This window comes from Thunnus maccoyii, chromosome 13 (assembly GCF_910596095.1).
Source record: "Thunnus maccoyii chromosome 13, fThuMac1.1, whole genome shotgun sequence".
NCBI classification, from domain to species: domain Eukaryota; kingdom Metazoa; phylum Chordata; class Actinopteri; order Scombriformes; family Scombridae; genus Thunnus; species Thunnus maccoyii.
Window position 1 is genome coordinate 21,172,281 of NC_056545.1, and position 13,741 is coordinate 21,186,021.

The following is a 13,741-nucleotide window of genomic DNA, read 5'->3' on the forward strand; positions in this document are numbered from 1 at the left end:
CCTTCTTTGACTTTTGAAATTAGCTATACTTATTCTCTACGTCAAAAAATAGTCATGTCAATATATTCTACTAGCAGTAGATATAGTTATTTTTTTAAAGATTATATTTAAATATCCTGAAGATTTTCATTTTTTCAAACCCAATTTTGATATTATTTATGCTTGGCATTTATTCTGCTACAGTATAGCCGTTACGTTTACACTCATCAGTTACCTGTCTATGTATTAGTTTGCACTGCAGTGGTGGAGTTCACCTTTCTAATGCTGGCTTCAAATGGCATGCACAAGAGCCAGTACTAAAGCAAATTATGACGGCACAAGCTGCACAAGTTGCTCATGCTCTTCTGTTGCATTTCTTTGTAGCTGCTCAAAGAACGATAAATGTTTAATTTCAAACAGAACTCTGACTTGCATTATTAAGATGTTCTTAGTGTTACCACCAGTGACCACAGGTGTCGCCATATTAACTTGAAAGGTATATATTTATTAAGGACGTGCAGAGAGGCCAGTATTTGTATTTGTATCTGTATCTGTATTTGTTGAGGCAGCAAGATTATTTATATTTGAATAAAGTAAAAAAAATCTGTTGTTGTTGTTTTTACTACACTTCTAATTTTAGGATATTAAAGTGTTAAAGTAAGTGTTATTCAATAAACTTTTTTACAAAGGTGGGTTCCCACACCAGGTCTCAAAACCCCATCTCTCAGACCAGAGACATCTGCACTGACCTGTCAGCCATAGCCCAGCTCTGCCAGAGAAAGAGATCTGCAGTTATTTATACACTTGTGACACAGAGACAGACAACGATGTAACCTTGCTACGTCCCAACCTGTGCGTTTATTTGACATGTTTGGTTTTTTTCTGGAAAAACAAATAATCTTCATAATATTTGTACAAAATAAATATTCATAAAAACCCACTATTTGTGCTGTTCTGAATACCATGTTCAGATTCGGTTCCACCCCTAATATGTATATGTACAAATATGTCGGCGTTGTGTTGTGTTGTCCTAAGTGGCCAAAAAAAAAATCAGTTAATGCAGGTTTAACGATAATAACTTAACAAAGGAGAAATAGTCATGCTGAACAGTAATTTGTTCAACCATAACTTGAATGTTGCTGCTATGTGAGTTCAGTATGTCTTAACAAAACCAACATTCCCCTAAATTGTGGAAAGAGTCATATGCAAGAAGTGCGTCAAACCTCCCTCCCTTCTTGCCTTAAACAAATGTTGGAATCCTCTGTAGATCATAAAGACAAAATATGGAAAATGACTTAAAACATTCTGAGATTTGTGAGATTTAAGAAGAGAAGCCTCAGGCCTCTCTTGTCTTTCATTAAATGCACACACACAAAAACACACACACACCTTCTTATCCAGCACAACACCTGGTGCGGGAACATAAAGTACAAGGAGACAACCAGAGAAAACTCATGTCCTTGATGTAATTGTCAAATAAACGTGTATGTATAAAAGTGAGTGTGAAAGCGTCCATCTGAATGAGAATGAAGGCTAACGTGTCTTTCCACCTGTCCACATGAGCGTCTTGACCCTGCTCGTCAGTGAACATGCCCCTGGCATTGTTTTATGACTGCAGCTCCACCAGCTCTGAGCCTCCCAACACCTGTACAATAAATCACCAGCCCACTCCTGTTGATGTTACATAACCCAGCAGGGGTTTAGTGACGCCGAACACAGAATTGCCTGCGGTGGAGGCCTTATGTGGGGGTGGCGAGAGTCAACTCATCTTCTGCACGGATAGGTGGCGCTGTGGCACAAGGGTGTTATTACAGGTGCTTCACAGAGAAAGTCATAAAACATGTTTGGGATCACAAAACATGTTTGAAAGAAGAAGAGCTCAATGTTCTATCCAGTAAATGTGTGAACGCCCCAAAATGTGAGAATGACTATATGCTGGAGAGGGACTGGAACAGTTGTCTACCTGCCAGTGGTAAATGTTTTAAGTGGCAAAGACTGACAGCCAACGAGTAAAATTTACAGTATGAATTATTAGAGAAACAATGATTAACTCACCCACTCATTGAACAACTCACTGCAGTATTTTGTAAGCTGAAAATACTATTGTACCGATGGATTCTGATAGTATTTAACTAACATTTGTTATTTAAAGCTGCTATAGTCAATGTATTCATACTAGCAATGGATGACATGACTACTTATATGTGAAAGATGTCACTTGTAGTGGTGAACCCACAGATAATTATCATCCAACTCTGCAGTTCCTCTATGAAGCATTTTAGCGTCTTTCAGCTCATTGTTTTGGTTTTCAGTCCACAACTTTAAAAGTCTGTCTTAAAACAACTCATATTATCTGAAGATAATATGAGGCTTCAGCCATCTGAGTTAGTCAAATGAAGTGGATATCTTCCATAGTTAGTCTTTTTAGTCAAAAATTTTTGCTTTGTTTCTTGACAAACTGTGTTTTCCTGTTCAGCTGCAGTGGAGGGATCATAACAAAAAGAGGGAAAAGACAGTAACTTTGAAAGATTGACTTGATTTGACTCATTTGGATGGCTGAAGCCTCATATTAGCTTAAGATATATTTTTGCACTGAAGGAGGGTTGTGGATTTTGTCCCCTTACACTTACATCAAAAGTGCATCATGAACGGATCTGTTAATGGTCAGTATGAACAGGAGGAATGACTACAGTAAGAAACACGTGTCAATGTTCATTTGGGCTCCTGACTGTTGTTTTAAGACAGACTTGACAAATTGTGAACCTATCCTTTAATATTTTGGTTCACTCAGAGCACTCATCATCATACTTTTTGGCCACAGCAGGCAGCTGTTTTCAGTTTACAAAAAAAAAAAATCCAACTGTATGCTCCCTGCCTAGCATCAAACAGCGGACAGACAAAGTTAGCAGCTAGCTGGTGAAGAAAGCTGAACATGTAGTTCACTGAAGAGATATTTTCTCAGGAGTTGGTGGATATCAAAACAGATCTCAAAGAAGACTGAATATTGGACTTAAACTCATCAGATTGCCAGAAACATGACTCAAATAAATGCTATCCTCTGCTGTAAATAAGCCACTGTTTGCTAACATGTTCGCCAAAACAACTTTATAAGATGATTATGTGGGATGATTTTAAACGTGTTGTTTTAACTCCTAAACTGTTATATGAAAAGTATATTAACTGTATTGCACTTGTCTGTGCAAACAAAACATCAATAAATCTGTTTCAGGTGATAGTATATGCATTTCATATGTTGGATTTCCAAAACCTGATATGGAAATCTTTTGGTTAAAACTATGATTACACTTCCACAGCTGGGATGTAAACCAGCTGCAGTTTCCATATGAACAAAATAAATACATGACATGCAGAGGGGAAAAAGTGATGTGAACACAAACTTAAATAAATAAGTGGTGCGGCGGTGATATGAGCTCATGAAATCCATTCTCAGCAATCACAGTCCAATCACTGTGAGATGCCAAAGCGTCAAAGACACTTAAAGAGTGAGGAACAGTTGACGTCTGTTCGATAACGTGCAGGGAACACAGTCCCAACCTGCGCTTGCGTTCCTGAGTGTTTGTGCCTTGTTTGTGCAGATATGGCTCTCGCTGCTTCTTTCTACGGAGAAAGCTCTGAGTCGTGGCAGAGAGCAAACTTCCAACAACAAGTTTCAGAAAGTCCCTCTCTGTGGAGCCAAGTGTTAACGCAAACCCTTTGACTCTACAGGAGGGAGAGTGGAGGAGGTGAATCCAGCTCTGGCTCAAGAGCAGCACAGATGAGTGATATTGCCTCTCTCTCCATCAGCCCTGGCCGCACGAGATGTACATGTGATCAAAATGTATATCAAAAACATAATTGAATCATCTTCTCTCCAGAAGCCCGGCTGAGCTGAGCATTTAATTTGTAGCTCACCACTTCCATAAATTCACAACACATATTCAAGAGAACAGGCTTTGCTCTGTTATGAAACATGATGGACTTCCTGGTCCATTAATATAGGTTTCATAATAGGTACCAAGACGTGCACCGGATGATCTCAGATTCTTTTCAACATCGGAAAAAGCAATGCAAGATTGTTGCAACATATATTTGGCAAATTCTGCAAAATAACGTTTCAGCCCAAATCCACAAGAGTTAGTTTTGGTAAATTTACAGTGCCTGATAGAATATTATTTTTTCTCAAGTCATAAATACCACCATATATATCATCATATTACATAATACAGTACATGTATTACAAGAGACTTAACTGTCACAGGTATAAATCTTCCATTTCACCTCTTTTTCACTGTTGATGTAAAAATAGAGGTGAGTGAACTACTCACACATTAAAAATGAATAAGCAATCACTTAGAAACCAGATAGGAGGTGAGACTCAACATGTGTATTTCTATTGTAATGTAAGACCTGTAAAAGTTGTTTTATGTATTATTTCTGTATGTGTTTTTTGGAGGGTAAAACAAGTACTGGCTAAAACAGAGAGTTTGGTGAACTTTACTGTTCCCACTCCACCCACCGACTTTCAGCCAAATTTTCTGGCTCCTGGCATGCAGCCCACAAAGAGCTCTCCTAGTTCATGTTACATCAGTATCAATGGTATGAATGATGGTAGAATTAAGTACTGACAGACAATGAGGTGACTCCAGTCCTACGTCAGAATTGGCTTCAGCATGGTTATTCTGCTTTATGTCGGCTGTCATGGGTTTTTTTTTTCATGTACTGCATATTACAGCAACAGCTCCTCCTAACCCCTTTCCCACCCTTCCACCCTCTACATTTGAAATCAGAAAGACTACATGGATTCATCCTCTGAAGTCAGGACATATGTCTGACAGTCTGTAATGTGCTAATGTTAGTATTAATGTTTTGTCACTGTAGCAAATTCACACACACCCCACACAGTCAGTATGGAGAGAGACTGATCTTTTTCAGTATTGCGTCCACTGGGGTCATCTGGGGTTTCAATCTGTTACTAATCTCTGTCTCTCCTCGCCCTGCAGGTGCCTGATTGGAGTAACTTGGAGCACCTGGGCCTGGTGGTCCTAGGTTAATTACCTACTTACCTAGGTTACACTGCTGCAGCTCATTCACTCTCTCTGCTGCTGCTCCCTGCTTCTCCCTTCAGGCCCTTGTTTGGTTATGTTACTTTAGCTATTTATTTTTGCCTTTATGCTCCTTACACCACCCACACACACACGCACACATCTTCCAATCAGGCACATCACACTACTGACTTTGCTGACATCCACACTCCATACTTAAATTACTTAAAGTTACATTTTAATTTGGCTTTCAGTTGGTTAATTGGTTTAATAAAGTTTGCTTTTGTTAAAGTTCAACATGGTGTGTCTCCCGTTTGTCTCCCATAATTGGAGCGAACTTTTAGCGTATAGATATAGTAAAATGTGTTGCCTACCGTCTTTGTATGAATTTAAAACTAAATAAAATATTCCAAGTTTTGTAAGTTTTGGAGGACAGACAGCTGAGAGACACACTCATAGGAATACAGAACCGTATGTACAGAGTTTACAGAGAATCGAGGTAAGATCCAAAACACATCTTTATACTGGCGTGAAGTCATTCAGCTTTAACAAGATTCTTTAGTCATTCATAGAGTGTTAACAGTGTTGTAAATCGTGCGTGCTGTATCAACAAGGTTGCTGGTAGATCAGCCAGGTTGCTGATATTCTGTGGCTTTCGTCTCACACCTCAAGAGAACAGTCACAGTCTGAATCTATTACAGCGATTTCCCAAAGTCCCACAGCCCCCATAAAACCATCAGACCTCATGCCAACCAGGTCACTTTACAAACAGAAGTGTGAGGACCTGACTGCTTGCGTTTCATACAGAGCTTGATTAAAAATGCTTTCCGCCATTTTAAGTCATTTTTGCTAATATTGCAGACGGGTGAGAGGGTTAAGAGCTACATGTGAGATGAACAAGAAAAGAAAATATAAAAATATCTGGAATATAGCATACACATGGACTTTTTTTCTGCTATGATAACTTGGCACTAATGGAGGTCAGTGTAAATAACATGAGGGCATCGTTGTTTGGGGTTGGATCACTTTGGATTTGTAATGCTTTCTTAAGTTTCTTTTCCCGATTCAACTAACATGAGAGGTATGAAGCTGACTGGCAGGCTCTGTGTGTGTTTTTCTTCCTGATCTGTCAAGATTACCTCATTTCTGGTGTAAAGTTTTGATGTTGATTTGCCCTGTTGATATTCCATCTGGGGAGCGTTCATCTAAAGGCGTCGACTCCAGACACAAAGTCTTGAGGACATACTGTACCTAGGGAGCAATACACATAATTTTATTCAGACTTGACAAAACCAGAGGGAGTTTCTGTATTCTATGTGTGTCATCTGACTGATGTCATCAAATGAAACTCTTAGCTGGGCCATTTTATTGCACCTGGCCACCTTTACCATTACACTTTTGTAAAGGAATTTGAATGTAATGTTTGGTTCTTTGTATCTTCACATTTGCTCAGCAACACTGTCAGAATGCTGGGCCTGACAACATTTACACTAAATTTAGAAATTGCATCACATTAGGACCAGTGCCTATTGAATTAGGTGTGGGTCATGACAAAATGATGCTTGTGCAAGCTCAAGCTCCCGAGATAATTCTGCTTTTTGGCATAAATTTAGGAGTTCTGGCGGCGGTACAAAGCAGTCAGAGTTGTTTTTCATCATCAAACCCAAAGACTGTCAAAAAAAATAATGGACGCAGCCACCGTGATGTCACCCATTAGTTTGTGAACTCCTGTTTTGAGGCCTTGAGTTTGGCATTTTGACCGTTGTCATGTTGGATTTTAGGAGCCAGAAGCAAGCTAGCTGCTAGCTTGGTTAGCACGGTGCATTTACAGTGTATGGTTAACTGTGATGACACTAATGCTAATAGGCTATTCGCTGTTGAAAAACGGGCTTAAACCATTAAAACAAAATGTACTTACCAGAAAAACTGAACATCCGACTGCTGAGAGGGTCTTTTAGTACAACCAAACGTTGAACAAGACTTTAAGGTCATCAAAATGTCATAATTAACTTTCATGAACTGAAACAGTGACGGCTACAGCTACGCCTATACTATGTGAATCTGGGGCTATGCCTTGTTTACAGAACCGGGGCTAACGTTAGCTGGGAGGCTAGCAGATGCTAATTCGCTGTACTTCCCTCCGGTCATGCTGTGGCTAACGCTCCGCTAGCCTCTCAGTTAACGTTAGCCCTGGCTCTCCATGTGGATCCAACCGGAGCACCGAGCCCCGTTTTTTCTTCAGATTAAAGTGGGAAGAAGCAGCGGGTCTGACGGGCAGCTTGAGTGAAGGGGAGCCTGCTGAGGAAGCACCGGGCCAGTCAGGGAGAAACAGTCTGTCGAGGAGCTGCCTAATTCGGCTGCACAGATAGGAAACACCTCGGCTGACAGGATGCACCACTCTGTTTGGGAAAAAAAATCTTTTTGGTTTATACCGGCAGTTGGCAACCAGCATATTAGGTGCATTACTGCCACCTTCTGCTCCGGAGTGTAGACCAGAGATTAAATCCTACACATTAATCCTGTCTGTCTAATAAATTCAATGAAAACTCTACTGCTCCACCCACTTGGCAGGTTCATTCAAGTTTTAAGGCTTCCTAAATTCTTCCTTCATATATTGTCTTGCTTGATCATACTTAGTACAATCTATGTTTGCAAGCATAGTAGTCTCCTCAGCCATCTGGAAAAAAATATGTGCATATATCGGTATTGGTGCATATATCGGTAATCTGCAATCGGCCACGGTGATTTGGAAATATCGGCATATCGGATATCAGCAAAAAATCTAATATCGTGCATCCCTAAAAAATATAATAATTTTAAAGGTTCCTTGTTTCAGAACTACCCGCCACGTTGCCACGGATACATCCACGCAAGTTGCTGATATCAAATCTCTAAACTGGCACAATGCATAACTGCATTCTTTCATAATTTTACCTTGACAAGATTGATTTAGACATCTAACACAGTTCACATACCTCCATCTGCTCTCTCCCTGTGTGGAGGTCAGGATAACTAATGACGGCTGGATACGAGTCAAATATGACTGCCATCCCAGGGCTGGATACACACACAAAAAATGATTCTTGGCCTTCATAAACATGAAGCAATATTTTAAAGTAAACTGTAACTGAAATATATGAACTCAAAAGTTTATTTATTATTAAACTTAATGTAAATGTGCTTCCACACATTGACCTCATACATCCTCACACACTGCAGGAGAAATGACCTATTTAATTATTTATTTATTTATTATTATAATTTAATTAATTATTAATTATTTAATTCCATTTTTAATTCAATTTAATTTTCAATGTAATTCAGTTTCAGTTTAGTTAAAATTGCATAAATTAATTTTGATTAAATTAAATTTAACAATTCAATTTAATAATTGGATTTTATTTTAGTTCAACATTTTATTTAATATGATTTTATTATTTAATTTAATTTAATTTATTTAACTGGCATCTCTCTCTCACATCCCTGCTGGGAGGAGCTCAGACACAAAGAGGAGATAAAGTGAGGGAGCGAGGCACCATGTTAGCCAAATGGAAAGCATCCATTGTGATCACAACCCCTGATATCCTCCATCTTTTGCTTTTTAGAGGACATTTTTTCTTCCAGCATCGCAACATTTAAATTGCTTGATGTCAAAATAACTTGTTTGAGCAATGATGACAAATTTGATAACACCATGTGCCTGATATATCAACTGTCTGATGTCATATCCAGCGGTAAAATAATTCTTTGTTCACCACCGTTCATTTATCTCACAGATGCTGCTGTCACTGTCAATGAGTCTAAAACTTGAGGGTTGTCAGATCATCAGGAAGGAAACCCCATATCTCTTAATTTCTTCTCCATCAAAGTATCCTACTTTTAACAGAAAACACACAAACCTGGCAAACTCTGCAGAGACTTTACCGATAACACTGTGAGGAGTTACAATGACAAAACCATTTCAGATCATAGCAATGTTTGTGGGGACAATTCAACAACCTCTTGACATTGTTGGGGACATGTCTCTTCCATCCAAACCCAGATCTACACCTATGATGTACAGCGTCTCCAGTGTTTACTGTGAGTCTGTATAGTGGATTACGGAGCATTTTCAACACCTCCACTCATTAGGAATACTTCTTTTAGTGCTTTGGGGGGGATAGAAATACTGTATGTCTAATTTGGATTCACTGAATAACTTTTGCAGATCTGTGATCTTATTTTACATGTAGTTTTTTTATGACTATGTGTCACGCTACAAGACACTTCCATTTAAATCACCTTTTAAATCACCTTTGCAATGTGAGCACGTGTATTTCCTTTATTACCAGGGACGACACAAGCAAGACTGCAAGCATAAGTTGCACTGTTGGACCTCCCCACTTTGCCCAGGGCTTACAAAGGCTAGTTATTAAAATGACAGGTGGTGTCACTTTTTACACTTCCTTTGAGGTACAGGCTGTAACTACTATCGTGTAAAGAAAGTGTACTGAGGGAGGGGAAAAAACTTTACTAGCATGTTGCATAATGTTGAATTTCGAGGGCCCCTCTCGTTCTTTCACAGGTGAAAAGAGAATTCACACTGACATGCTTCGTTTCATCACCCTGACACAGCTGCCAGTCTCAAAGTTGCAACGCAATCTCTGCATGCAAGACATTTCTCTGTAATACTGGTGTGGTTATGTCAACAGCTATAAAAGTATACATAATGCACATTGGCAGATGGGTAACAGCATTGGAAGAGTGGCATGAGGACACCGTTCAGATGTTTTAAACTACCGAAACAGTATTTACCTTATATGGCTCATTGAAGTTCTGAACTGAATTATTGGGATAAAAAGCATATTTTTCCACTCAGATTCTGACTCAAGGTTCAGATGTTTAGTTTTTGAGCTTGAAAAAGTATTAATGAATTCCCTCATAAATCCTAAAGAGTAAAGGTCTCTCAAGGGGAGCTACATATATAACTGCTCAGCAAAAACAAACACAGATAGAGCGACCCCTCTTCACCATGTACATTGCATCCTGCAAAGTAATTTTACTGTGAGAAACTCCATTTGTTATTTTGTGTAATCGTTTTGACTGTCTCCAGTCCTTTTGACTCATTATAAACTCTATGTTTCAGCAATGATTAAGACTTAACACCTTCAGTCCAGTGACAAAGTGTAAGTTGGTGTCATGTTGGTGACAGCATTGGCTAATGTTAGCCGCAAACTACACAGTACAGGTTAAACACTCATGAAAAAGGATTGCAGTCTTCAAATAGTTTTAGTTTTTAATTTTATTTCTGTGCCATACAAACATTTGGCCCATCCCACATGGGATTACAAGACACCACTATTTTACAAAACATGCATCTTCCAGTAAAACATAAACGAAGCGTATACAGGAGCATGTGGAAAAAGAAAAGAACACATGCAAAATAGAACAAAACAAAACAAATATACCAAATTAACTGTTCACAGAGGAGAACTGTTATATATCAGATTATCTCGATAAAGGACTTTTTTTCTCTTCTCCCAGGCTGCAACTGGCTAATTTATTTATATGTTTCATATGTGAAAAGACAACTGAGTCTTTGTGCATCTTCAATATCTATTTCTATCTTACTAAACAAAGAATTGCACAGTTCCCAATAAAAAGGACAGTGGAAAACAAAACGGAACTCATTTAGACAGCACGTTGGATAAATCAGCTTTTCTTCTTCTAGATTAACACACTGTCCAGTTTCAACAGTAATATGTTTTTTTGTTGTTTTTTTTTTTTTTTTTACCAAACTTGCAGTAACTTGCTCTATTTTGAAATCACTGACATAGTAATTTGTGGTAGAGACAAACTCAGACTACATCCCGCCTTTGAAACACATACCAAACAGAGCACCTTGACCTCAGTAAGAGATGTCTGTCAAAATGTGTCGGCCTGTTTTGATTGGAGCAGTAGGGAGCTGCAGTGCGTCTGTGACCCTGCTGAAGTGTCAACGAGCAAGATGCTGATTCCTCACCTGCTCTGGGGCGACTCTGCACTTACTGACCTAAGTTGAGGTTGAGAGGAAGGTCTGAGAGGAGTATTTTGCCCTCAGGGGATGAAGAGAGGACAAAAAAATCTCACTGATATGTAAAATTGGTGACATAGTAACACAGTTAATAACAAATATAATATATAAAAAGTTTTACAAAATAATGGAAACACCACATGATTCAAGATTTTGAAGACTCTCATGACAGTTAATGACGCAGGCATTTTGATATGCAAAGCAGACATGAAAGCTCTGCAACGAGGCAAAAGTTTCTCTGACTAAACTGCAACTCAAAAGTATATTTAACATGTCAGGAGGAACAGTATCAAATATTATGAAGGCATATGACAATACAGTCAATTCAGTTATAAGTAGAATATTAATGTTGTAGCTGGTTTAACTGCTTCAAATTCTGCTGGTAAGTTTAAACTCTATTTTTATGAACTCACTGTATGTTTTGCTTGCTAAGTTGCTAAAGAATTGACCAATAAACATGTGTTTTTAGTTGTGGAGATTTGTTCAAAAAAATGTACCAATAATAAGAGAAGTAGGCTTTCAAACATGATGTTGATCCAGCAAGAAACTCTTCAGGGATGTTGTCGAGAGGTCAAGAGTCATTAGAGGTAGGCAGTTACCAGAATTGAGAGTGACTGATGGTGTGAGTCAGACAGTTGTCCCAAGGAGGGGTCAGGGGGAGGTCAACATCACCATTTTGATTCTTCTCAGCCCTCAGGTATCATGTTTTTCCATCTGCTTATCGCAAGAGAATTTTTCAAAACTCTTAACATTGTTGAACACAAAAGTCCACTGAGAAATTTTCAGTTTTTGTCTGTTAATTAGCAAATGAAAAGTCTTGTAGCGCAGTTGCCTTCCCCTCTGTCCTGTCTCACACTACTTCCTCCCTTTGACCTTAATTACTGCTCGAAGAGTCAAATAAAATAGGACAGGGGTGGAGTATAGAGGGTAGGACTGCAACTGGATAAAGTCATTTTGCAATTGAAATATGTTGTTGTTTTCCCAGAAAACGTGGTCCTCTGAGTTTTCTCAGTGTAAGTAGATGGAAATAGGGCAGTGAGGCGGGATGTCAGAGTTCCTCAAAGGCCTCACTGCACATCTGCACTGTGCAACAGAGGACACACCACTAACAGGAACCAGATCCACATCATCTAAAGGTCAGATGCTAGAATCAGCGGTTAGGCACGCTTACACAATTTTAGTGCGTTTCTGTGTCATATTCTGACATTGTTATTGGACGTTATTGTAAATGACAACATCGGCGATCTGCAAAGATTCAAGTATAATCCTGTTTTTAATTAAACTCTGCGGTGATAACTACACAATGGAAAAAAAATTAGGTTTACCTCAAAATGTAGCACACACACTTGTTAATCCCAGCTGGTGCTGGTGGTGGTCAGCTCCTTCTCTGAGTAATTGCTGTATCTGGGAGTGTGTGCGCCAATCTGCGCATGTGTGTACATTCATCTTTTTTTAAGTCTGTTGTGAAAACGATGGAATTCCCCATTGAACTTACTCACTTCTTGATACTGCAGCTGCTGGTCTGTTTTACTTGGACTGTCAGTGCTGTGGTTTAGAGATGGTACTCACTGTGGTCAGTGAGTGACGTGTTACCTTTGGCTGGCACACTTTTTGTTGCGCACATATACAGGACATCTGTTGTTAGGCGCCATGAGGAGTCATCATCATCATCATGTTAATGGTACATGTCTCTAAGCATCATTAAGAGCAGCATATTGTTTTATCTCTCTAGTCCAGTGCTGTGTTATTGTGTGAGCTTCACCCAGAGGACAGACATTTTTTCCACAGGCAGGACATCTACAGTACTTCAAAGGCTTTTGTTAATGAATCTAACAGATATCTTTAGACAGTAGCAAGAAACAATATCCCTTATGGGCCGGAAAGTGACTCGATACTGTGATTAAATTGGCCACAATAACATCTGTGTGGATCAGGGGTCAAGTGCACGCCCGGTTTCACTTAAATCAGTGATGCATTAATAACATCTGTAGAACAATGTCAAATTTGCATTTGCAGATCTGAGCTCCAACTCTTTAATCTAATACATCATTGTGATGGAAAATTATAACAGCAGCATGGCCGTGGTTGCAGTCATGACAGTATTTTACACATGTATTTCCTCACCATTTTAAAAACTTCAGTTATATACTCAGTAATATACAGAGCCTGTTATATCTCTTAACAAATAATCTATGACAGACTGTGAACATATCTTGATAGGTAACTTTAAGTGTACTTAAGAAAAATGTGAGCTTTCATGGTTCCTAACATTATTGTAGTATTAAGCAGTGTTTGAACAGCTAGATAAGATGTAATGTAAATCATTTGGCTGTAAGTTTTTTAGAATTAACTGTGGAGATTTGTGCAAACTCTGAAGTTCACATAAAGTGACACGTGAGCATCTCTGATGTGGAGAAAATCCCTAAAGGTCGACAACTGTCGCTGCAGACATTTAAGTGTCCATCACAGAGTCCAAAATGAAAAAAACTTTAGTCCAGCTGCTTGGGATAAACTTATATTTTATGGGAGATCTTTGGTGTGTGGTCAGAGCTGTGATATCTATGATAGTTTGGGAGTATAAGGTTTTAGTTTCATCATAAAAATCTTATAAAACCAAGAAAATCATCTTCTTTTGTAATTATAGTTTCTTTACTTTCAAATTCAACTA

At 38.8% G+C, this 13,741-nt stretch overlaps 1 protein-coding gene across 3 annotated transcripts in view; it reads right to left on the reverse strand.

The window, feature by feature from the left end:
* LOC121909823 overlaps positions 1-7,176 on the reverse strand; it is a 40,596-nt gene extending 33,420 nt beyond the window's left edge. For all 3 annotated transcript variants that reach the window (XR_006099527.1, XM_042430564.1, XM_042430561.1), the window contains exons 1-2: positions 6,940-7,176; positions 6,161-6,272 (exon numbers count right to left, since the gene is read on the reverse strand). The gene's annotated coding sequence lies outside the window, so the exon portion shown is untranslated. The remainder of the gene's footprint in view (positions 1-6,160; positions 6,273-6,939) is intronic.
* Positions 7,177-13,741: the final 6,565 nt, after the last annotated feature.